The sequence below is a fragment of the Heliangelus exortis genome, chromosome 2 (genome assembly GCF_036169615.1).
Source record: "Heliangelus exortis chromosome 2, bHelExo1.hap1, whole genome shotgun sequence".
Classification (NCBI taxonomy): domain Eukaryota; kingdom Metazoa; phylum Chordata; class Aves; order Apodiformes; family Trochilidae; genus Heliangelus; species Heliangelus exortis.
The window spans coordinates 62613406-62638552 of NC_092423.1; the positions used below are offsets into that span (position 1 = coordinate 62613406).

Genomic DNA, 25147 nt, shown 5'->3' on the forward strand with positions numbered 1-25147 from the left:
TATATACTCTGTAGTACATAACATTTTCATATTTCTTCTGCTGGACTCCATTTTAAGTGGCCTGGAGAGCCAGGAGGAAAATCCTTGCCTGTGAAGCAGTGGGGTTTAGTTAACTCACTTTTGAGTAAAATACTTCTCAGCTTTTGCCTTGCAGACAGGAAGGACCTGGCTGTGGGATAACAGCCTGAGCATGAGGAGCTGAGGAAGAAGTTGTGCTCACTTCACTCACCAACCAAAAATTATCACAAGAGTGTAAAATTGCACCATTGACAGGGTACCCAAACATGCATTGTGGAGTGGCTGAATAAAATATTTAAGAGAATACATCTGACACTGACATTTGGTCCCAAATGGCTGGGTGAGTACAAAATACATAGATAAATGGATTTGTCTGGCCTTTGTTCTAGGAGTCTGAGTAATAATAGCAATAGCAGACAGTGTTTTTTTCACTGCAGGAGGTGTCCACTTGGTTATTACAGTTAGTGACAGTTCTTGGGTGATTTTATTGTTGTATTTTTTTCTAATCCTATTTGAGTACCTGTTTTTTTATGAGATTAATGGCTCGCCATCTCCAAGACACTTATTTAAGATGCATGAAGAAGGATGTGTCTGCCAGACACATCTGTGCTCTGCAGTCTAAAATTGCCTCCTGTTGTGAGAGAAAAAGACAGAAAGAAGTGGCTGAAGTACACTTGAGCTGCTAACGAGCTGCTTTGTAACCTTGCCCCTGGCATTTACTAGTTGCTCTTTGAAAGGCAGCTTTTACTGAGCTGTTGTTGGCCTGCATTGTGATATTTCCTATTTTAAACGGTGCTGTCAAGAACTATGTGCTTTAAGAACACTTGTTTTTGCTTAAACAATGCTTCACCTGCAACAAAACAGTCCTGTTATCCACTGAGATCTGTTACAACCTCACTGGATACCTTTCTAATAGGAAACTCCTATCCAGGGAATCTAATTCATATTTCAGTTTATTTCCCCTGGATGTGAGACACTGAGAGTACTTAATGAAAACGAGCATTGCATTATAGGTATTGTGATGGGCTTGCTCTTTTTTGGTCACTCATTACAAGTCTCTGTAGAAGGCACAGAGCAATGGGGATGGTTTTCTCCTTAGGGTCAGTGGCATGGTTGTTATCTTTGTTTTGGCCAGGGTCTCTTGGTACCCCATACTCCTAAAGCCAACTCTGCTATGAAAGAACTCTGCACCAGATAAACGTATTGTAAGGCCCAGCTGCATGATGCCTAATTCTTGCTAAAATGACCATGTACTATGTAGTAGTAGATGTGGACCTCTCAATGCTCATTTTGGTCATCTACCAGAGCCAATGGCAGCAGGTCATCAGGATATCAGTCCCATCTGCAGTAATGCACAGGATTTGCAGAAAGGTTTTTCAGCTTCTGGACTTATGGACATAAATTGCTTTGTCTGTTCCTTTCCAGTGACCAGGCACAGATTATTAAGACTGCACCAAACTCAAAGTTTTGAGAAGAAAAAAAGTCTAATGTGAAGCCTGTGCTTAGAATCTCTGAATAATTTATAACTAAATAATATACTTAACAGACTAGAGCATATTTTTCTCCCTTTTTACAGTCAGACCTTCAAAACTCTCTGTTAAAAGTAATTTGGTTTACTCAGTTAGGTCAGTACAAATATGATGAATGTCTGCCACTTCTACATGCAACAAATCAGCCTAAAACACACTGGTGCTGCCATCTGAGCATGCTTTCTGGGCATTGCACTCCACAACAGGGCTGCTGGAGTATGTCTGCAGTACAATGATCAAAGTTCTGTAATCCAGCATACCGTGCCTGGATAGGTGACTGTATTTGAAACAGAATAGCAAAATAGGCTCAGAAGCATTCATTTTTAATGGTGTCTGATTAATGTGATCTAGTCACAGGCATGTACAGTCAGAGCACAGAACCAAAACAGGATGGAGGTTACTGAGGACTCCAGATTACTAAGAAGAGGAAAAGAAACCTGCCAACAAGGAGGGAGAAGGTAAGAATATGGCTAAGGAGAAAGATACAGATTTACAATGTATTCTTCTAACAGATGATCTCACTCATAAAATGCTAGAAACTGGTGTAACACATCTGATGGCTACAGCAGATAATTAAACACCAGCCCAGGAGCTTGGCACCAGCTCCCTGATGAGCAGAATCTCAGCAGTTCATTTCCCACTGCAGTAGTCTTTCAGTATCCATATGCTGATCACCTGTTCAGATTGCCCAACCTCCTGGTCATCTGGGGATGTTGGTCCAGTCAGACAAAGAGAGCAACACAGCAATATTCAAATACCAAATGAAAGATTATGGAGCAGGTTACATTGATCCTCCTCTCTCCTCACCCTTCCATTTTTTTATTTGGAAGTTCCAAGTAAATTTTTTCCCCAAATGAGACCAAACTTTATAATAGTTGGCATAATTAGCAAATGTTTTGCCCCTTCTAAACTGTGGGGGTTTTTCAGTTACGTTTTTGATGATTGCAAAAGTAGAAGCAAGGAATTCTAGATGTGCGGTTTACTGGGTGGATGAATACAGGCTGAGAAACTGTAGTGTTTTGATTGTGCAGGATGAAGAAGGTTTACAAGGTAGCTGGGTAATCTGCAAGGAGCAAACCTTGCAAGTTTTCTGAGCACAAAAGCATCCCTGTAGTCTGCAGGAGACCAAGTGCTTCCAGGGTAGGTTCCAAGTGGGCTGGAAGGGGAAGAGTGGGAAACTTTCCTTTTTGGGATACATACAATTTCCTCTTTTACATTCATAATACAATAGGGGTAATTGAATTGGATGGGTGCTCTGTTTTCCTCTATAATGATCCCATTCCTACACTGAGATAAACTACAGGCTTTAGGCCTCATAGTTAGTCCCCTTGGAAACCAAATTATTTCCTTTTAAAATAGAGCACACCAATTATCCTCTAAATAGTTTCAATTATTGTGCTTACCCACATACAAAACAAAAGATGTATTATTCACCCTATCATGTGCAGTTGAGCTTCATCCTTAAAGGATACTGGCAGATCTGTAGGAAGGACTCACGCAATAGCCTCCTTCTGCCACATAATTAAGCAGCCCGGAAGCAGTGATGAGTAATGTATTTGGTTTATCATTATTGCACAGCATAGCTTCATTTTAGGCCACCTTCCAAAGGTCCAGTATTCACAGCAGTTGTCACTGAGTATTTGCAGACTGTATTCAGCCTTCTGCATCGAGGACCTCGGTGTTCAAGAAGGTAGAAAAAATTCACCTGACTTTACGACTCAGATCTCTAAAGTCATTTAGGTACCGAACACTCACTAACTTCAGAGTGACTCGGATATTTCAGTGCCTGCAGGAAAATATGTGTCAGGCAGGTTTTCAGAGATTTTTCAACATGAACACAGACAGATGAGTCCTGTTCAAGTAGGGAATTGCACAGTCTTTGGAGAACAGTTTTGATTTTCTGTGCTTGCAAGCGTAGTGGGTGTATGCAGGCTACAGCAGTGGAAAGCTGCACAAGATTTTATCTAATTTTTAATGTTTAAACATCAGGCAGCAGTTACATAGAGCAAGATTTTCTACTTTCGGATCCACTCTTGGAGTTACTGGTTGAGAAACAAATTCCTCCTGATAGTGACATTTTAGATATTAAAAAAAATGTGGGGGTTTTGTGTTTTTTCACACATTATAAGGCATCTCAGTAGATATTAGAAGGATCTCAGTATTAAATGCTTATTTCACTTGCAGAGGTATTTGTTACGCTAGGCATTATAGATGTACATGCAAAATACAGCCCTTACTTCAAAGACTGACAATCTAATGTCTAAACATTTCTGTCTTTTGTGCTTTCCAGAACAATAACATCAATACTATGATTGAACACATACAACTTGATTTTCATGGGAAGCCTTTCAAGTCTTCCAGGTAAAATGCACTTCTGTTAGAGTTGTTTTGTCTTCCTTTGGAAGACTGATTGGAGAGCAAGCAGCACACTAGAGGTGGAATCAGATATGTTCAGCTCTCTGGATTTCCCTCTCTCATTAGCCGGTTGAAGGTCTGCATTGCAAAGGCTAAGATAGCACTGTGCTATTAAGAAGAAAATCCACTGGGTCTGTGTTAAGATGCAACATCTTATGGCTGAGCCAGCAGGCAGTGAAGCCTGAGCTGTGATCTGGCAGCTCTGTCACTTCACTCTCCATTTAAACCATACTCATCAAGCACTTGTACTGACTTCAGTGATGCTGTTGAGGAGCTCACCTGTTGCTGTTGAAGTCGTGGTGTGAAGAGGGGAGCCTGAGGGTCACTGGCTAAAAACTGAGTCCTGAAAGCTTCTTCCAGAGTTTGCTGTGTGTGTGAAGGGAAAAAAAGACACTGGGTGTTCACCTCCAGGGATATTAATTCATAAAAATCTTTCTCTTTCTTTCTCTTTCGGGTACTTATTTCTGGCAAGACATAACTATCTGGTTCCCACTACCATCAGCAGTACAGCATATGCCTTTGCCCCCCCCCCCAGATCCTTTTACCATTCACTTGCTAGGGTGAACATAGCTGTATGGGGCTTGATCAGCTACTCTTGTGAAAGGCTTTTATTTGCTTAGAATAGACTGCTTTCCTCCACTCTCATGTTAATATTCAGAGGATGATTAATTTGTCTGCCTGCTTCTCTGACCCAGCTGACCTCATTTCTTCCAGGTGGACTGCCATAGCTGCCATGTTAAAACAGCTTTCTAATCCCCATCAAAAGAGCTCAATTAGAGAAATGCAGTTAAAATGGCAAATGTAGAAGTGAGAGAGAATTTGCTTGTGTGTGAATCTGACATTATACATCAGAGGCCCACAAAAGACCGAGATGATAATTGCCTGTCTGAAAAACTGGCAAATATTTTAATGCAGCCTTTGCCCTCACATGGCACTGTCTGCCTCCCACAGTGACAAGTGTTGCTCATTGATTTATTTCAGCCATATTCCCTCGGTTTGTCTCTTACAGTCATTTGAAATCTAACTAATGTGAGAAAGAAGGGGCAGTTTGTTACAGTAAGCACAAAATATCTGCAAGGATATATCTAGGTATGCTGTTAACCAGACTTGGTGCATTCCACCTATCCTTGTACAGTCCCTGAAAGCAGTTTGAGTTGATTTTAAAAAATCAATTACTTTATTCTCCTTGAGCTGTGTTGATCTCTACTGTTTTTCAAGGCACTATGTATGTCCCCAGGGTAATTGTGATATGACCAGAGGTACTTGCCATTGAGCTCTTTCCCTTTAATTACCTCTGAAAATCCCTGCCTACACTTCTGAAACTGTTTTGCTCAATAAAATGTGGCAATGTACATTTTTGCCCAACAGAAAACTTCAGAGGGGTATCTCAGCTCTAGCACATTAAATGCCACTCAGACCAAATATGTATATTGAGACATAAAAGCTATCTTGGTTTGGCTAAATTGTTCTTTAAGCACAGGGAGCAAAATAGTTTTAGGGGGATGAAATGACAATGACTCCTAGGTTATTGTACACAAACTATTCTGCCCTCCAGAATCTTCACATTGGAAAGCACTGTTCAAGATAGGATTTAATGGCATACAAGTCCTGTTACCCCAGAAAGAATTTCAGGTGTTTAGTTATAGCCTTTTCAGTGGTTGCTGGTTTGAAGACATTTTCTAAGGCACTTACCTCCACCTTTCCTGAATCCCACAGTTGTTTCTGCTTTAGGTAGAACATGTACTGTCAGCTTGTGCCACATGGGACATATCTAAATTTGCTCCTTTCTCCAGCAGCCATAAGACTTTACAAGGTCTTGAATTATATATATATATATATATATATATATATATATTTTTTTTTTTTTTCCCCTCTCAGAAAGAGAATGAATGAACTGGTTATTTCTTAGATGGTGTGGGACACCACTTCCTTGGTAGTGCAGAAGGAGATTACGTTTTGTTGTATGTCCTCCTAGGATGAAAATTTTTTAAGTGGATGCATGTGTGAGTGTGCAGTCACTCATGACATGACCTGAGCACACCACAGTGAGAAAAGAGCAAGGCAGGGATGTGTCGTTTTCTCATGCTTTTTGGTCAGAAGGCTGTTAGCAGGGCCACAAGATAGTGAAATTCCATTAAGAATGCCTTGTGATGCATTTAAGCAGATGGACCAAGGGTTTTTTGTTGTTGTTGTTGCTAAATACGTTGAAAAAGCTGGTGGGCTGAGCAAAAAAATTTTAACTATAAAGTTAATTACCAAAAAATTAGAACAATCAAAAGGATGCACAAATTACCACCAAACTCAAGCTGTTTTAGCAAGCCTCCCAATTAAAATTAATTTTTTTCAAAACAGTCTCTTTTTGTTTCAAAAGAATACTTCACTTAGACATGTAAAATGTTGAGAAAAAAAGGTAGAGTTTTAGAAAACCGTAAAATTAAAAGACAAATATAAGATCTTTAAACACAAAACATGTTTCTGGGGAGTAGAAAAGGAAAAAAAAGACTTTTCACAACAATACAAAATTCAGTTATTTTCCACCTTTTCTGTTCAACCCCCCCTAGGACTTTCTGCAGCAAAAGAGCACAACAAAAAAGTCTGTATTAGTGTAGTGTGAAAAGGTTTGAGGTAGCTTAAAAAAGTATATCTTAAGCACTGAAAGAGTTCTAAACATGTCAGCATGGAGGTGTATTCCAGCTAATTTACACTGCTTTCTTATACCCTGTTTGACTCAAGTTAGGCTGGGTATTTCTGCACTACATTGTAGCCTGTTGAAAAAATACTTCTCAGTTGGTCAGGTGCAAATTACTTTGGATTAGTTGATTTCAAGATCAAAAAATGTTTGCTCTTCCTTTCTTTCAGGAAGAATGAAAGTAATGAAACAGCATCTTCCTTTCTCCTGCAAGAATTTGATCAGTTTCCAGCATCTCCCCTATTTATACTAAGGCTAATTCTAATTAACTTTCCTTTTCATCTTAGCCTGTCAGTTCAGTAGACTAAGCACAGAGAGAGCTCTTTATGAGATATCTAACACATTGAGTTTCTCAAGTCTAAATAGTCCTTGAAGAACTATGAAAAAGAAAGCTTTTCTTATCCAAAATGTTGGTTTACCTCCAGGTAAGCTGTAACATAGACTCACACATACCTAAGAGAGGTTGCTTTAGCTCTTTCACTCCATTTGCCCTCCTTCTGGTCTGATATCTGTTACATATCAACTATTAAATAAAACAGGAACGTTTTTTATACTTTTAGTTAGAATAATGTGGGAATAGAACAGGACAAGACATTGATGAATGAATACAAGCTGTTCCCAAAATCTCAAATGCAGCTGTTGCCAGGGAGTGCAGTACAACTTGATACATGCTGTCCATTATTTTCAGTATTCTGAGGCATATTTCTTCCTAAGATTTTACCTGGGCATCTGAAATATGTAGCATGAATACATTTGCTTTCTAGAAAAGTAATTTATGTAGGGACACATTAATATTAATTTTATGTGTTTATTTTGCAAATCCCCTTTTACTTCTGTGAGCCTCCACTTGGAAATTTATTTCCAATTTTTTAAATTTCTGCTCTCAGACAAATGGGGCCTCATGCTGTCATGTTATGTGGCTAGGGAAGTAGTTGACAAACTGTGCACAAACCTCTTCAATATTATTTTTCTTCACAGAAATCTTTCACTAGGAGATGAAAAGCACAAGCAGGGTTTTGAGTTCCATCTCTGTGGCACAAGTAAAGCATCTTGATGAGGCAGACTGGTCTGCCAGGGTAAACACTGTCTCTCCTGCATCTTTTCTGAAGTTCCTCTGAAGTCTTGCAACTGGCCTGGTCCATGGCAGAGTTTTCCTGGCCCTGAACAAAAGAAACAGTATTGAAGGGACTTCAAGAAGCAGGCTGGTCTGGCCTCCTCACAAAAAAATGCCAGCTATATTTAAGTCAATGGATTGGCCTAGGACTGCAATATATCCATCAAAGAAGAGCTTCCATGTGAAGCTACTGCAGTGCTTCACTGTGTTGCTGCTAGAAACTTTAATTTGCTAGTGCCTGACCTAAATCTTTCTACACCTTAAACACATTATTTCTTGTTCTATCCAACATGGAAATGAAGAAAAAAACCTAGTTCATTTGCAGCAGTCTTTTATTTACTTTAAAGTTATGATGTTCCCTTTCCATCTTCTCATCTCAGGGATAGGAGCCCCAGGTTAGCCCTTTTTTTTGCACTGAGTCCTAAACTGTATTCATTCACTCAAGATTTCTTTCAGATGCCATGTGTCACTTGAAGTGCCCACATTTGTGGCTCCAAATTCACATTAACATATGATTGAGAGTTTAGATAGAAATAAACCTCATCTGAAAGCCGCTTGGAACTGAATTTAGAGTTTTGAGAGGCTCTGTTCTGAGACCTTAATTCTCCATTTCTCTGGAAGATATCTATACTTAAAGAGTTTGCTGGAGTGTTGATTTCTTCTTGCAGGTATGCCATCTCAGCCAAGGTGGCTCAGATATTGAAAAAAAGAGTTCTTGCACTGCAGGGCACTTTAGTGTCCTTCAGATTGTTTCTAACTCTGCAAACGTGACCCCTGTGCCCTCCGTCTCATCACAGAAATTTCAGGAAAATGTCAGAGATTTTGATTTTATAATCCCCAAAGGGCAGTACTATTTAAAATGCCTTGGCATACTGGGGATAAATTCCATTTTTGAAAGTTTAAGGTATAAATGGTTGACCCCTGGGAAATAAGCGTACTGCTTCACTTGCTGCTTTAATGAAGGCTCTCTGCCAGAGAACCTGAAGTTCTTTATGGAGTTTGCTTTGTAATATTGACTTACTTACATAAGCTTGCAAGAACCTCATATCTCTCCCACAGAAGCCACATTAACTGCTTCACTGCTGACCAGCATAAGATGGTGCAGATATTGTAATTGGCAGCAATAAGATGGACTGGGGGTGGGTTGGCTCCGCTTGCTGCTAGCCAGCAAAACTCAAAGACTTGGCACTCTCCTACCTTGTTGATCCCACCTTCCTGAACCACACTACTTGTCCTTAGTTACAGATTCTGGCTCTCAGATCAATTCCTATAAACATAAATTATCCCGTGATGCATCGCTATTGCAAATGAAAAATATACAGACAGGATTGAGCATCTATTATACTTCTGCTCAATACTCCGTAAGAAGATTGATGACTCCTTCAGCTCCCGGTCTGGCTCTGAAAGAAGTCAATATTTTCATTGCCAATATGAAGAGGAGTGTCTCTCTCTCTCAATAAAACACAGCTCCTATAAATGTACATCCCTGTATTCCTTGCTCCCTGGAAGGACCTCAACGCCCTTGCTGGCTGCAACACATCCTAAGTAAGGATGGGCTTAATGCCCTCTCCAAGGGAAGAAAACACACAACTGCAAAACCACAGGCAGTAAGACATTTCCAGTGTGTTCAGGCTGACCAGCAGCCTGGAACAAACAGCACTGTGCTTTGCTGTGCCTGTTTGTGCATGCACTGAGCTCCACTAACTTATCTGTTAATTGCTTTGACCTTTTTATTTACTTCCTGCTTGGGAATCTCAGAATATGCTGCACTAAAAATGCCTTCTGGATTGCAGCACTGAGCAAACATTGACTTAACCTTTCACGTTACTCTGTGTCAATATTTTCAGTCTATTCATATGCATGTGCTATTGCACTGGATAAACCAGGATTGTGTTCAAAACTAATGCTCTTTTTATTTATCTGGAGGTATAGTATTGTGCAGGCACACAAGCCACCCACAGGAAACCATGTGAATGTCTTTAATAAAAAGCTTAACCCTTATCAAACACTCTACCCATTGAGCACTGGATGAAAACAACTCTAATTTAGAAAGCTTTTCTGCTCCTTGACAGCACTATCCCTGCTCCTCACGTTGTCACTCCGTGACCTGCTACAAGCAGAGTGCCAGGTATAAGAAGCAGTCTCCTTTTCCCAGATGCAGCAAGTCAGCAAGAAGGAGGAGTTTAACTTGAGAGTTATGTTTAAGGGAGTTGTGTTTGAAACACAATCTTCACCTGTGCAATTAGATGATCACTCAGAGGACATCCTAAAATTGACTATTAAGCATTCCAGGAATGCTAACACGCAGCAATGAGCAGTGCCATCCAAACTATTAAGATCAATAGAGTGTTCAGGCCCTTACGGCAGCATTTTATACATGTCATGTGATCAGTGAGCAGAATGGAAAATGACAGCCATTTAGAAACATTTAATTTTGTGTTTGAGGTGACAAAACCAAGTATTTCATTGCTGAAACCCAGCACCACTCTTTATTCTGCTAAATTCCGCATTTCTAACTTACTACCTGATCGACGCTGTATTTCTCAAAGGGCCATTTTATAAAGTACTTTTGGGACTCTTACATCCGTAAGAGACTTTGTTAAAACAAACTCTGATCTGATTTGTTTGATCTAAAAGCCAGCCGAGCTAGGTAAAAGATGAAGAGCTGTTTATGCACTAGCTGCCTTTTTGAATAATTCCTTCTTTAAAGCAGTCAAAGGTTCAGCACTGTTCAAACTAATCTCAGTATTTCTTTTTTCATAGATGAAAATTAGAATTTTCTTATTTGTAAGTTACATGGTTATCTCCTATGCAACATTTGTCCAATTAGCCTTTAAATCAGCCTTTACACTGTGTAAATATGTTGTTCTCTTTTTTTTTTTTTTTTTTTTTTTTTAAATGACCTGGTGTTCACTGCTATTTATTTTCTTTAACTACTACAGCCCAACAGCCATAGCTCCCTTTCCAAAGCCAGGGTGTACATATGAGCACATACCTACGGGATGAAGAGAGAAAAATCATTAAACAAAAAAGCCTGTTTTCAGACTCCCAGATATATAAGAGGGGAAATCACTGGGGTGGGGGACTGGGTGGTGATTTTCCACAGAGCAGGTTTTGTTTTAATAATTGTACCTGTTGGACTAAACAGAAAACTGGCATTGGAAAGAATCCTGGCTTTACCCTCTTGTCCCCCACCAAAAAAACTGCACTTATAGGCAAAAGTTGAATTTTCTTCTGTGGTCAGAGGGGATATATCTAGACAGAAAACAGCAAGCAGTACTTGTGACCTGATTCTTGTCCTCTCACCTACAAATTAAGTGGGCCAAGTAGCACTATATAAGTGAAAATATTTATTTAATAATTTACTACAGAAATCTATCATTTTTCTCTTTTCTTGTCAGGTTCTGCAAAAGGAATGCAATTGATTCCTTTAGAATTTTTATTTTTTTAAAAACTTTCTTACACATAGAAAAAAGTATTTTATTCTGTGCAGTAGTTCTGAATATTGAAACAAAGATCAGTGTAGGTCTGAAAGGAATGAGTTAGGACCTGCTTTGAGTGGAGATTAGATTTTGGTTTGTGAGTTCATGGATGCAGGATGGACAAAGTACACAGCATAGTATCATAGAATAGCATGGGTGGAATTTCAGAGTATTTTTGCAGACTCTTTGACTGAACAAGTAACTGCTTTCACCAGTCCACAACCAAATCTTGTAGAATCCTATTCAGCCAAAGAAGTTTTTGGGACTGTAAAGTGAGACAGGTTTTTTTGTAAGGCTGATGCAGGTTGGAAATTGGAAGCCAAAACCAGATACAAAAGGTTTGTCTTTGCTCAGATATCCGACTGAGGAAGTTTAAATGCACTTTCCCTTTGTTTAAAAAGTAAAACACATGAATCAATGCTTTTACTGAAATCTTCCAGCTTTCTCTGAGAAACGATATCCTTTTCAGTGAGCCTCAGGCATTCCCACTTGACTCAGGTTAATGCATTTGGTCTCTATAGAAACAGCAGCAGATCCCACATGTAACTTGGAAAGGTCACCTCATTTTTGTACAAAAGCTCACATTGTGTCTTCCTTCTGTTCCATAAAGCAGCCGTAAAAGGAAGCAAAAGGCAATGCACTGCACTCAACCAGCGTCTCAGAGCTCTTCTCCTCTTGCAAACGCTGATGAAAGACCAGGCTCTTCAGTGCTTGTGCTTGCTGACCATCATGGGTCAAAAGGAAACACGAGCTTTTAAATACAGACTAAGTAATACCATTGAATTGGCAGGAAATTCAAACTCCTCTGAACTGTCTGAGAGCCAGCAAAGCTAATGAGCTGTACCATTTCCAAATGGGACCTTGGTAACACCATCTGAGAGCTTGTATACATGCAGAGTTGTACAGGTTTGCCTTAAAGCATAATTCAAAATGGATTTAATTAAAAAAGAGGCAAAATAATAAGGAAACTTAAATAGATACCAAGCAAGCTTACATCAGTTTGATTAAGGGAGCAGTTTAAATTAAATCACCATAATCTTCTTTTAAATAGACCAGTGCTATCTCATATCCAGGGTTTTATAGTGCTTTTTTCTGCTCTTGGTTTAAAATGCAGTCTGCAAGTCAATTCCCAGCCTCACCACCACATCTGTTCATACAAATGAGGAAAGTTTTGGGACATGGTGATCAGTGAGAGGCAGAGAAGAATTGGGACAATGTTTGAAGGTAACCAGAAACCTAACCATACAGAAAGAGAGCCTTTTTGTAGGAAGAAGGAGTACCAGAAAGAAAAAAATTCCTAAATTTCCCATGTGATTTGAGAGCACTTTTATGTGTTCAAGGGCTCAGTTATGCAACCTTTTAGCACAAGGAGTATTGTTCTTCAGGGAAGAAATGTAGGTGAGAGAGCTCCACTTTACGTGAGGAGACATTTCACAAACAAGCCCCATGCAAGCAAAGTGGTGATTAGTCAGGAAGGTAACTCCAGGCCACAGCCACAACCAGACAGCACTAAGGCAGCCCAGACATCCTACTGCTCCCTTTCAGATTTTCTTTCTGCAGTTTCTGGGTTACAGGATTCACGTATGCATCGTCCACATTCTCTGACTTCATCTTCCTTATGCAGCTGCAAGGCAAAATAAAGCCTTGCTGCTTGTGCATACATTTATAGTGTGTCAAGTATACAGCTGAAAGTGAACACGTTCCTCTTAAAACAGTTGCATAAAATGAGACTTGTGATTGATGCATAAAAGGCTAATTATGAGATCAGCTCTTTCTGACCTTTTCTGAGCAAAATTCTGGTACCTATATACTAACAGCAAGTCACTGGCTTTTATTAGCTGCCCAGAAGAACAAGCAGTTGTATGAAGGCACCACCACACTCAGGACTGGAACTCAGGGAGAGCGATTCTGGCTGATGCACATCTTCAGCTTCTATTAAATTATTTGCCATCTTTGTAGGTTCTGCTGCACTAGTCTCATCTTGTATTTCTACCCATTTCTCATAAAATGATGCTGCTGGTCAACCAAATCCTTTCAAAAGGAATTTGCTGAGAAGTCTGTAGTTATCATGTAAATTCATACACAGTTGAGGTCAAGCCTGTTTATGTCTTAATTAATTCTGCTTATGTGGAAGTGGAGAATATCACAGGACCTCTTTCAACTTTCTGGCTCTCTTCCCACCGCCTAGAGAGGGCAACAAATTGGACTTCACAGAGCCTGTCTCCAGCTGCAAGCATGAGTGGTACTTAACTCAAAGGACTCTCAGGAGCAGGCAGGGCCTTCAGGTGCCACTGTAGCACATATTTCTGTAAATCAAAGCAGTACAGAAATGCTTCAGAAGCTGATTTCATAAAGTGGTATGCTCTAAATCCAGATTTTGTGCAATCTTTCCGTTAATTTTCACAAGATCTGGGAGTGTACGTCTCTAAGTGCCAAATTTGGACCTAAATAGAACTACGCCATTTATTTCCATGACAGATACTACAGTGCCAGAGATCTGGTAGCATCTTGACAAAGTTTTATCGATAAACATTTATTTATTTTTTTATTATATTTTGTAAATAAATGCTGAGGTGTGCCATAGATTCATAAAAAACCTTTGTCTACTCCAGAAATGAAGTCAACCCTATTTTTTTTACTAAGTGATCTACTAAAAGAAGCACCAGAAATACTCTGGAAGATGTGACACTGTTCCCCACTTATCACTCCTGTTTTTATACTGAGTTGTTCATTACATTCACATAAACATAAAACCACTTCCTTGTTGAACATGCCCCACCTTTTTTTTCCTAATAAAAAAAAAAAAAGAAGCATTCTTTTTTGCCATCTCTTCCTGTGCCCAGATAAGTAAAAGCCTCATGCTTTGGCTGACATCTCCCTGCTGTCAGTTTTTTTCTTGCTCACCTAGAGCTAACACTCTTGAAGACACTGTTTCTTTGCCCCAGATATTGCTAGGATGGAAATAATCAGTCACTGTGTAACAGAAACCCAGCTCTGCTCCAAGCAGTATGTTCCAAGTTAGAAAGATTTTATTTCTCTTCAAGGAGCTCTGCTTGCACAATGGAAAGCAAATAGCTATTCTCATCTGCAGAAGGATCAATGCCAGCTCTGTCTGCAACCCATTAGTGTATTCAGAGTGCCTGCAATAAATTTTTAACCTTTTCCAGCTTCCCTGTGGACTGGCAGGTATTAAAAAATATCAGCACCCTCATCCCAAAGCTTCACTGTGCAAACCAGAATGAGTGAGATATTTAGCAAAGCACTAATAGATAAATCTTAACGTTCCCTCTTATTAGACAAATAATTTATTAGGCAAATAAATGGAGAAATTACCTCTCTGTGAGGCAGAGTTTAATGCAATGGAACAGCTGATTTTATCATGAGCCAACATTTCCAATTAAGTCCATTTTTATTTAAAAATTGAAACGCATGGAAGGATGTGATGACCAAAGCAGGTTTTATTCTAGTATATCTTGAACATCAAGTAGTTTGTGGGCATAGCATAGATATTGCCACGGAGCTGCCTGTCTGTATTCTTCTCATTTCTTGTAAAGGGTTTGGGGTTCTGTGTGCATGTCAGGACACAGTGCTCTGGTAAGTGCCCAGGTCAGTTATGAAATGAAATGGTCTTGGAAGTGGTGTCATGCTGCCAGATATTGTCAGAGGGCTTGCTCACAGACAAACACTGCCACAGAGTCAGTGGGTGCAAACACATCTCTCTGTATTACAGCCTATAAGATGCTGTGAAGGGTTAAACATCCTACAAAGAACTTAATAATTTTGAGTACAAAAGGTGCTATAATATTTCACCCCAGTCCAGTAGGCAGAGGTGATATAAGAGGAACTACCCTGACAATGTGGGAGCCTGCAGTGCTCCATGCATCCCTGAGAGAAGTCAGGCAGGCTGGCAGCAAAGTCTTGTGGCTTTTTGGTTTTTTTAAATTGGTTGGAAACAGAAGTGCTGAGGTACAAACAGGCTGACTCCTGCTCTTACCTCTGCTGTCAGAGTGGTTCCAAAGAATGTTTGTCAATATGGTGATAGGTGCTTTGTCACCATGTTTCAAGCACCTCCAGAAAGGACAGGACAGTCCCACCACAAACAGCCTGGATCACCAGCTTGGTACGGGTGTGACATGAGGGCTAAAGGGGCAAGGAGAGAATTTGCAAATACAAAAAGCTTATGGTGAAAAAGAGAAAAAGCAAGGATGAGAGAGGTCATTCCTGTAGGCTGTCAGTAGTGTCCAAGAAAAAACATTAGGAATATAGATTGGCTTAAACTGAGACTCAGAATCCTAGGCTAGAGGAGAGAAGGACAGAGGTTACACATCTGGGTAATGCTAACCTAGGTATGGCACAGTATCAAATCCTGAGCAGGACTGAGCTCTGGAAATCTCAGTAAGTGTCTGAGCTGCAAGAAATCTTCAACAGGTCAGGTCTGAATCCTGACTTTTTACTGTTCCTACTAACTTCCATCAGTGTCTTTTTGCATGTGTTTTTTAGATACTTTGTAAATAACAATACTATGTGCCATACTAGAACTTTCCAAAGCTAAATTGGATATACACTGGAACTTATTAAATACTTTAGAACTTAGAAGTTATAGCTATATTATACATCTCAAAACTAAATTGCTGGCTAAGTTACTTCTATTTTATTGACATACAGCAGAAGAAAAATTCAAAGAGCTCCATCAGACTTTTTAAGAGCCTAGTCCATCACAGACAATCTTAAACTCCAAGGAATGCCTTTGGATAAGCACATGATTACAAGCAAGAATTTGGCTGAGTCTGGGCCTGGCTTGCTGTGCTACACTAAGTATTTCCTGCAAAAGTGGCAGCAGGATGTGCTGGTGTTTCTGCAAAGAGTCTGCAAGAAGCTCTCCCTCCCAAAGCTGTCCCTGCCTCCAGCAAGGGAAAATCAACTTTTTGGTTCCCTTAAGTCCACTTGTACATCTCTGCACGGCAGTGTTTGGAACTCAGAAGGAGTAAAGAGGGAGGGATCAGCTTCCTAAGACTAAATAATAATGCAAGGGACACCCAGCCCAAACCCATCTGTAGGGATCTGAGTCATAGGAGGCCAGAAGCAGGGTACTGCAGTTTGCATAGGTGCAAATTTGGACTAATGTAGCAGGGGTATATTTATAATATAGTACATATTTACAATATGTACTATAAAATTAAGCTTTTATGTAACTCCACCCTTAATTTCTCTCTAAGCAATGTTTTGTGCTTTGTCTCAGTGCCAAGGGAGCCCAGCTGCACTTGCAAATTAGTGTTAATTGTGCAATGCAGCTGTCATATGCAATGGGTCAGAGTAATTAAAGGGTTTTTAATAAAAAATTGAAAGGAATGAAAAAGTAGTCTCATAAGTATTTTTTTCTACAAGAGGAACAAAATACTAATACCTCCTTTGTATTTCTCTGGAAATTCATCGTGCTGATATCTTGCCAGTCATCTTATTTGCATTTTGTAAATTTTTTTAATTATTCAGCATTCAATTGTGGATCCTTCACAGTTGATGCAGTGTAGGCTCTGAATGCATTTTAGTAATAGCTCTGCAATCAGTATTCTGCATTCATAGTATGGAAGGAATTAACTAATTTTATGTCCTTATGACAGTCAAAGAAAAATATCTGAAACATATTAGTGTAGATAACATCACTGTATGCATGCATAATAGCAGGTACCCAAATAATGAAAAATTTCCAGTAGAAAATACAAACTGCTAGAGTCAGTATACTTCTTGATCAATAATAAGACAAAGTATAATAACATTTGTGGTTTTTTTCAATAGAGTCTCATTAAGGAAAATTTTTCCTACAGCCTTTTGTTCAGTATTCCCTAGGCAGCAATCATTCAGACACTTTGACGTGTGCTTGACTTTCAGTATCCAATTAATCCCAGAGGAGCCAGTGTAACTATTCATAGCCTTAAACACAAGGACACGCTTAAGTGCCTGCAGGATATAGAACTTAGACTGTCCCCACTCAAAGAGCTCATAATAACCCTCTGAAATGGCCAAAACCTGTAACATAAATGTGCCCTTGAGAATGGAAAAGCTATAAAGCCAAATTTGGTCTTGGTATGTGCAAGCCCTTTGGAAGTAACTGGCAACATTGATGTTCACCAAAGAAGAGAGGCTTTCTATCCCTAGCCCCTGTGGTAGCCCTTGGGATGACATATGTTATAGTCAGCTGTCTTTGTGCCTGCCAATCCAGACCACAAAAATATTATCAAGTTAAGATTAATTTCAGATCTAATCTGCCAGTTTTCTACATTGCAGAATTCCCTGGATGCCTCTTGGTTTTGTCCCTTTGCAATCATATTACTATTTGAAGTTCCAGTCATCACAATTTATTTGCCCTCTAATGCATTAAATTGGTGTGATATGTAATCTCCTAATGTCTTCTGATGCTTCTTTCCCCAGTGCTTTTTCAATCATTAAATCTTGATGTGAAGATATTAGACAAACACTTAGTGTAGTAGCTGGTTGTAGGAGAATAACTAGAGAACCCTAAAATATGAACTGACAAATGTCATGTAGCTTTACCCAGAGCTAGAAGCATTGCTGCAGTCTGCCTAACTTCTCAATTCTTTGCATCTATTAATCTCCTTGCCCACCTTCAATCTCCAGAAACCCTGCTATCTGTTCAAAAGCTACTATCTTTTTAACATCACTGGTGGCTTAGCATTCACTGTCAGCCACTGATTGAGTTCCATTTTTTATATTCTACTGGAAAATATGCAAACACACACATATAAAACCCCCTGCATCGTATGAATGATGTCAACAGGAAACCAAGTGCTTGATCAGAATTTCCTGTTTGAATAATAATTCTGTATCATGCCCTGGTGGTCACCAGATTGACTGAAATAGCAGCATAATGATCCATGAAACATCATTAAGCGGTGGAGGTGGGAAAGCCTTCCCTCAACTGTGGTGTTCTGTGAGTTTCATTCCAGATAGAGTGGAACAGAGTAGTGAATTTGAGCAGAAGTACCTATTCATTTTTACATCTGATTTGACTATCACACTCTAAGCCATATTTGCTTGTGCTTGTGCAGATGTTGGTTATTAATATTGATAAAATAAGAAGTAGCCCCTTTCATACTTGTTGAGTCAGAATAATAGCAGAAATGAGCTATATTATTGAGCTAACTAAGGGTCTAGGTTGCCTTTTAATGAAACTTATAATACTGATTCCCAAAAGTAAAGCTGTGTTCAAGGCCTGTGGGATCGACTGTCATTTTCATTTCAAGGTCTGCATTAAGTGAAGTAAAGGAGCCAATATGACACCTGGATTTTACATTTCTGGTAGCAGAGAAGAGATCCCTGTATGATAGAATTGGATGTAAGAGAAAGGAGTACTAGAAAATGTCTTTTTCTGTGGAAACACTTTTGACTTTACTGTCATAACACAGTGTGAAGATTAAGAATTTAGGAGTACTAAAAAGCAAACAGTAGCATAACTGGTGCCACAAGCCCTAGGCAGAATCAAGGTTTAATCTTCCAGCTTCTTCATCTGAAGTGATACTTTAGTTTAAAAGTTTAAATGGGAGAAGCACAGATCTTCTGTGATCTGCAACATCGAGGCCTGGCTGGTGTGAGGGGCAGCTACAGACTGAGATGGACATGCTGAGAAAAATGTCTCCCAACCATTTTTTATGTTAGATAAATCGTGTCATTTTACTAACTGACTGTCCAGTAAGCCATTTAAAAAGAGGCTTAATTCAGGATGTTATGCATTGATTATTATTAGAGCCCAGCCAACCAAGGCAGCCAACAGATGCAGTATTTTGTCCAGCAGCCTCTGGGTTCAGCTCCGAAAGCTTCCTGATCTTGAGGTGATGAGGTCCAAGATCATCAAGGAATGCCTGGGAACCTTTGGAGAAACTTGAGAGCACCTGTGGCTACCAGGTAAGGAAGAGGTAAGGGGAGATGGTCTAGAAGCTTCTAAGAAGCATGATCAACTCCCCTTGACTCAGGTCTTTTTACAGCTGCCCCCAGTTAGGGAGGGGTCAAGCACCCTTTTAGCTGGTGCTCAGGTGAGAGCTATATAGAGAAATTTACACAGAAAGCTGTAAGGAAGTGGGAGTTGAGTGATCTTGCTCTGCTGGAATGGTCTTGGTATTAAAGAAGAGTTTCTCTGGCAGCAATCAGTGCTAGGGTTTCCCCAAAATGAGTTACAGACACTGTAAGTGTGCCAGGCTAAGGAAGTCCCTGGGACCTTTGTTTTCCAGGTAGCTGTGCTGTTAAGTGAAGGAGTTACAGGTGAACAGCACCAGAGAAAAAGAAAGGAAAATAGACCAGATCTTCTCTGAAGTGTGGTAGCATGAAGATCCCTGAATCCCATCTGCAGGAGAGGCAAGCAGTGTACTCCTCCCAGTGCTAAGGTAAGTGTGACCTCTGGAGAAGGTGAAAGATGGAAGCTGGTGACTTCTGGCACTGAGAGGAAGGCTTCTACTCACCTAAGGGTTTGCAACTGCAAAATAGTCCTGCTACCCTCAAATTTGAAAAAGGCATACAGGTATTCTTTATGTTAACAGCATCCAGAAGAGGCAACTGGCTCTCTCTTTTCAGAGCCCGGCAGGTGTATGCTGGAGCTTGAGGCTGGGACAGTGAAACCTCATACTGGCTTTTCTCTTGCCTTGTGCTAGAGTAGAATAAAAGGCTATATCATTGAAATCCAAAGTTTCACTCAATTTCTGTGGATGAGGTTTTCCCAAACTCTCCTGCCAGTTGTAATTAGAATAGCTTAATATATCTTTCAAAATCACCATTGTGAAAAAGTCTTCCCAGAGCTACAAAGCAGCCTTACTTCAAATGAGAAATATTTGTGCAGTGTAGTAACAGCTGACTGATTTTTGCATTATATAGTAGAGAAGAAGTGTTAGTTACATGCCTTTTACCCCCGACCTGAAATTTCTCCTATTTATTTGCTTTAGAGGACACAAACACTGAATTGGCAAGATCTTGCAAATGTTGGATATGAATTTATTCTTGTTTTAAATTGGTAACCAAGAATTTCACAGAAAGGATACTTTTGTTCCACAGGATGAATATTTGGTTTACATGGCTACAGCTGCAATATATTTTTAATGCTTTGAGTCAGTCATGAGTATGAAAAAAGGCCATGTTTCTGTCTTTACACACATCTGTGTTTCCATAGGAAGTATTGACATTAGAACATGTTCTGTCATCAGTGGTCAGTCTCAACCAGCACGACTGACCTATGTGCTTACATTACTTCTTGCAATCTCTACCAGATCTATTGAAATAAAACTTCCAAACCAAAATACATGGGAAGCAATACATATTGGACAGTTGGTTTTGGATGGCAGGCAATTTTCTGTTTATATTTTCATTTTGCTGGGAAGTTATATGTTCCTCTGTTCTTGTGGTATTTTTTTTTCCTAATAATTTATGTGGTTCCTGCTATTGGTTTTAGGTTTCAAGTTTTCAGATAAGTACTCTGGACTTCACCTAATAAAATGCTTCCTTACCTGTCATAGAACTTCAAGCAATACATGCCCTTGTAGAAGGCTTTTTTGTCTGAGATCCCAGTGTGCAAAGAATTGCAGCACTGAGCTTCTTGATTAACCATCCACTTAATAGTACTATGAAACTTCTGATTAATAGTATCCAATTACTACTATTTATTTGTAGAATATCTGCCAGAGAAATTCACTGCCTTTAGAGGATAATATCTTCTTCATATAAGAGAACCCAGTGCCACAACTGTGGAAAAAATCCTGTCACAGCACTACATTCTTACTCCTTGTATGTCCTCACTGAGCACTGCTCGTGGTTTTCCCAGTTGATTTTTCAGCAAAATTCTTGTGTTGTTATAGCTCTGTTAAAGACTTTCCTTCAACTGTGTCACTGTAATACTCTACTAACACTTGCTGATTTGATGAGTCAGGTTGAGTTGTGCAGTAACCTCCATCCAGCTACAGTTCTTCCAATTTGCAGGAGCAAATATTTTTCAAAGCCCATCTTTTGCTCTCTAGTGTAAACATTCAGAAGTGCCACCTAAATAAGTGGGTTGCCTTACAATGACAAAAATTGTCTCAGATTTCTGGTCAGCTTGTTTATTCCTACCATAATCTTCCAGAAATTGCACTGCTTTCTAAAAATGAGAGATAGCAAGCATTTTGAGAACTCTTTCAATATTTATTGTGGCAGAAACATACCAAGGGCTTACAGCTTCATTGAAACAAAATATGAAATAATTCCTATTTTTATACAGTTGTAAATTTTGTAAACAATGTACTTAGGGCTGACAGATGTCTGGGTTTCACGTGCTGGTCATGGAGGACACCACTGAATCTGGGCCATTTGACTAAAGAAGAAATGAAAGGGTCTGATTCTTCATCTGTCAAAGTCCCATGGGTGTGAGTTCAGTAAGAGCAGTACTATCCTCTCTGTTGGTTTCTCAGATATTGCTAGTCTATATTTAAAACCTGTGTTATTTAAACTTGAAAATTAATTTGCTTTAATGTCTGTGTAAAATAGATTAGAGTTAATGAAGTCTGACCCCCTTATGGGTTAGTGTGAATGAAATAATTACTCTTCAGCAGCACAGGATGTACTGTACTGGACTTTCTGGCTTAAGTTAACAGCAAGAAGTCAAAGTAAGTTCAGGAAATACCAGAAGTCTTAAATGGCTTTAGGAAATTTTGGTTTCTGGTTTCTCTTTATGGAAATTTAAAATGCATGTGCTAGACTCTGTGTCACTGATAATAATAATTATGGAAAATTACCTGCATAAATTGAATATAGAAATATTCTAATTTGAAACTTGGAACTGATTACAGAAAAAAATGGCTCTTAAGGTTGTGATAAGGAGGGTACTCCTTAAAATAGAGCTAATTTAGTTATCATCATCTGGTCTAAATTAAAAGTGAAGGAATGTCTTCCCAAATCTGTTTAAGCACTTCTGGGAAGATACCACTGTTGCCTACAACAGCTTCTTACTGCTCCAGGTGCATTCAAAGGCAGAAATAAAATTCACTGAGGCTTAAGTGAGCCTGTAGTTCTTCAAAGAATAATATTCTAGTGTAAATTATTATTATTCAATGTAAATGAATTTTCTTGTACGCTTTTCCAGAGAGTGAGTGGACTTTTACCAATCACCATTGAGCCTGCTGGCCTTGGCATAGGGAAGTCTGTCTTGATGTCTCACAGCCTTCTCATGGCATGGTGACAGCTCTTTGTGCTTAATCCATCAGGGCAATTGGGAAGACTTTAATTAGAGATTCCTTACTGTTATGTCACTTTGTTTTCCTTCTTGGAATGATTGCTGGCAGGAGAAATGAAATGTGACTGCCCTAGTCAATATATGTGACAGCTGAGTCCACACTCATCTAGAAGCCTGTGCTTCCATCCAGTATGATTCTTTCCTTGACAGCAGCATTGCAAACTGAAAGTGGGGCCTGAGGAACAAGCTGGCTCTCTCCTGGATCATAATCTACTATGAAAGGGTTTCTTTTAAGGTATTTTTTTGATGCACATCCCCAGACATGCACAGAGGAGTGTACTGTGAAGCCTGAGTGCTGCTCACAGCTCCTGCACTGGTCTGTCAGTCCAGGCCCTCAGGATACTCTTACCTGAAAGTCACCTGCAAGCAGGCTGGTGCCCAGCCTGTGGTGAAAGAAAAAGGAAAATGCTATTTTATGACTCGTAGGGAAGACTGTGGAAATATCACTTTGCAAATAGTTTTGCTAACTTGTGAAAGTGAACGGTCCTCCCTCAGACCTGTGTCACCCTGCAGGAGATGCGGATATTGCTGAAGGCCCTGGTTCCAGGGCTGCTCCTGAACCATCGTGTTCCACTTCTGCATCTGTAGCCCCAAAAGGTGAAGGCCTGAGACTGTCCTACATTGGAAGCATCTTACTCTTTCAGGGTCTGAAGCACAGAGGAGAGGCATAAGGCAAGTGCTGAAGCCGGCAGTGGGCAGCATCTCAACCCATGCCTCTGAAACAGCATCAAAAATGCTTCCCTGGAGCAAGCCATTGACCCCTCCTGCTGCAGAGGGTGCCAAATGGTTGGGCAGGTTTGTGGGATGCACCTTGACCTCCTAGGAGACCCCAGCAGCTCCAAGATGCTGGATCTGAGTGAGACCTAAATGTTTACATCCCTACCAGTTATGTAGTATTTTGCACAGATGGTATGACAGTGGCATTCTGGTACCTCATCATGTGAGACAAAGTGCTGGAGAGCTGACATCTTGTCCAGCTGCAAGCACTGCTACTTGCTCTTTCAGTTTCTTTCCATGCATATGCTGGCCCTGACCAAAACTTATCTAGTTGCATGGTTCAACAAGGCTTTAATAAAAGCAGTGAGATTGCAGGCAGGCTGCTTCCAGCTGCTGTAGTTCTGTTTGAATGGGCTCTAATTTATTTTCATCCTTGGTTGGCACAACTGTAACTGGCAAAGCCAACAATCATTTGCTGAAAGGAGAGGCAAGACTGACATGGTTTTAGTTTCTTATGAACCTTGTTTCTCCTGACATGCCATTTCTTCATGTTCAACTTCTGCAAGTAGTCTGTTTTGACACTCAACATGAGTCTGGGGAAGGGAGCAGAGCAATGAAAGAATGAATGCCTGCTATGCTAGAAACACTGAATTGGTTAACCCAGAAAATGGCTTTTGTTTAGCCACAGGAAGAGAAAGCAATGGAGAAATCTTGCTGTGTACCCATGCCTGACTTAAGGAGGCAGAGAAGACTTAGACTTCTCTTGAAGGTGCACAGTGACAGGGGAGGCAGCGGGCACAAGCTGAGAACTTGCAGTCACATATAAAGAAAAATCTTTCACCCTGAAGGTGTTCCCACACCTGCATGGATGGCCAGAGCAGTACACCATTCCCTGGCATGCCATGGAGAACCTGGCCCTGTGCAATCTGACCTCAGCTTGTCCCTCCTCGCCTAAATTACTCTATGGGGTCTATAGTTTGATGCTGCTAAATGGATATCTGGCTTTTTCTTGTGTTCAGTCAAGTGCCTTTTCTATTATTGAGCATGGTACAACCCCATCTATCCTAATCTGTATTTATATTTAGAGAAATAAAGGAATGAAGTACTAGGAAACAGGCTCCTCTGAAATTTCCAGTAATGCAGGATGTTGATCTATTTATAGCAACATCTGTAGTTTCAGAGACCTTTAATAACTTAATTTCAGAATACACGTATCTCTTCATGCTGATCTGTCTCACATACTCAGTGTGGTGCCCCCTGTTGCACAGCATTTATTCAGCATGCAGGGGCTATTTTCCACCTCCAGAGGAAAAAAAGCAGCAAAAATTCCTTCATCCCAGCTGGTGTAAATAAGAAATCAGAAAAGTAGGTGTTGGAAGTTAGTCATGTCCATCATGCTGAAAGTCAATCAATTATCAAAATGCTGCTGATAAATGTAATGCTTCAAAATGTCTCCTTAAGGTGTGAAAAGCTGATTTGCCATTCTGATAAACCTGAACATGATGGGGTATGATTGAAGAAGGGAGAAAAGAAAGTGCAACTGCAGAGTTTGGCCCTGCTGTGTTAGACCCCATGGATGAGCATGAGCTGGCAGGATATGTTTTTCCAGACAAAACCAAAGGGTCGTACACAAGGCTGGGAGCAGAGGGGGTTCTGTGGCTCAGGTGGTAGGTAACACACAGAGCAGCCTCAGAGCTGGTCTCAGTGTGACAGTCACTTTTGCAGCATTGCACTAAAACTTCTCTTATTTGTGTTTTCTCTCATCTTAAAGCTAGTCGAAACTTTTTTTTCTGCCAAAACAGATATGCATTATGCATGAAACACAGCAGAAAGCATTTTCTCTTTAATTTTCAGGAAGTCTGTTATTGCCAAAACATAAACTGCTTAAGAAGGAGGAGGAAAAGTGGGGTAAGTGATATTTGG

General features: G+C 40.0%; 1 long non-coding RNA gene across 3 annotated transcripts; it reads left to right on the top strand.

Moving 5' to 3' along the window:
* Positions 1-25147, top strand: LOC139792683 (uncharacterized). Of its 3 annotated transcripts, none has more exons than XR_011724353.1 (5): positions 1-358; positions 950-1031; positions 1899-2005; positions 3838-3908; positions 19055-19158. It is a non-coding gene; the product is annotated as an uncharacterized lncRNA (long non-coding RNA). The 3 variants fall into 3 exon arrangements; XR_011724352.1 differs by lacking the exon at positions 19055-19158 and adding an exon at positions 25079-25147 and having other exon boundaries at positions 2-358; XR_011724351.1 differs by lacking the exon at positions 19055-19158 and having other exon boundaries at positions 3-358; positions 3838-4404.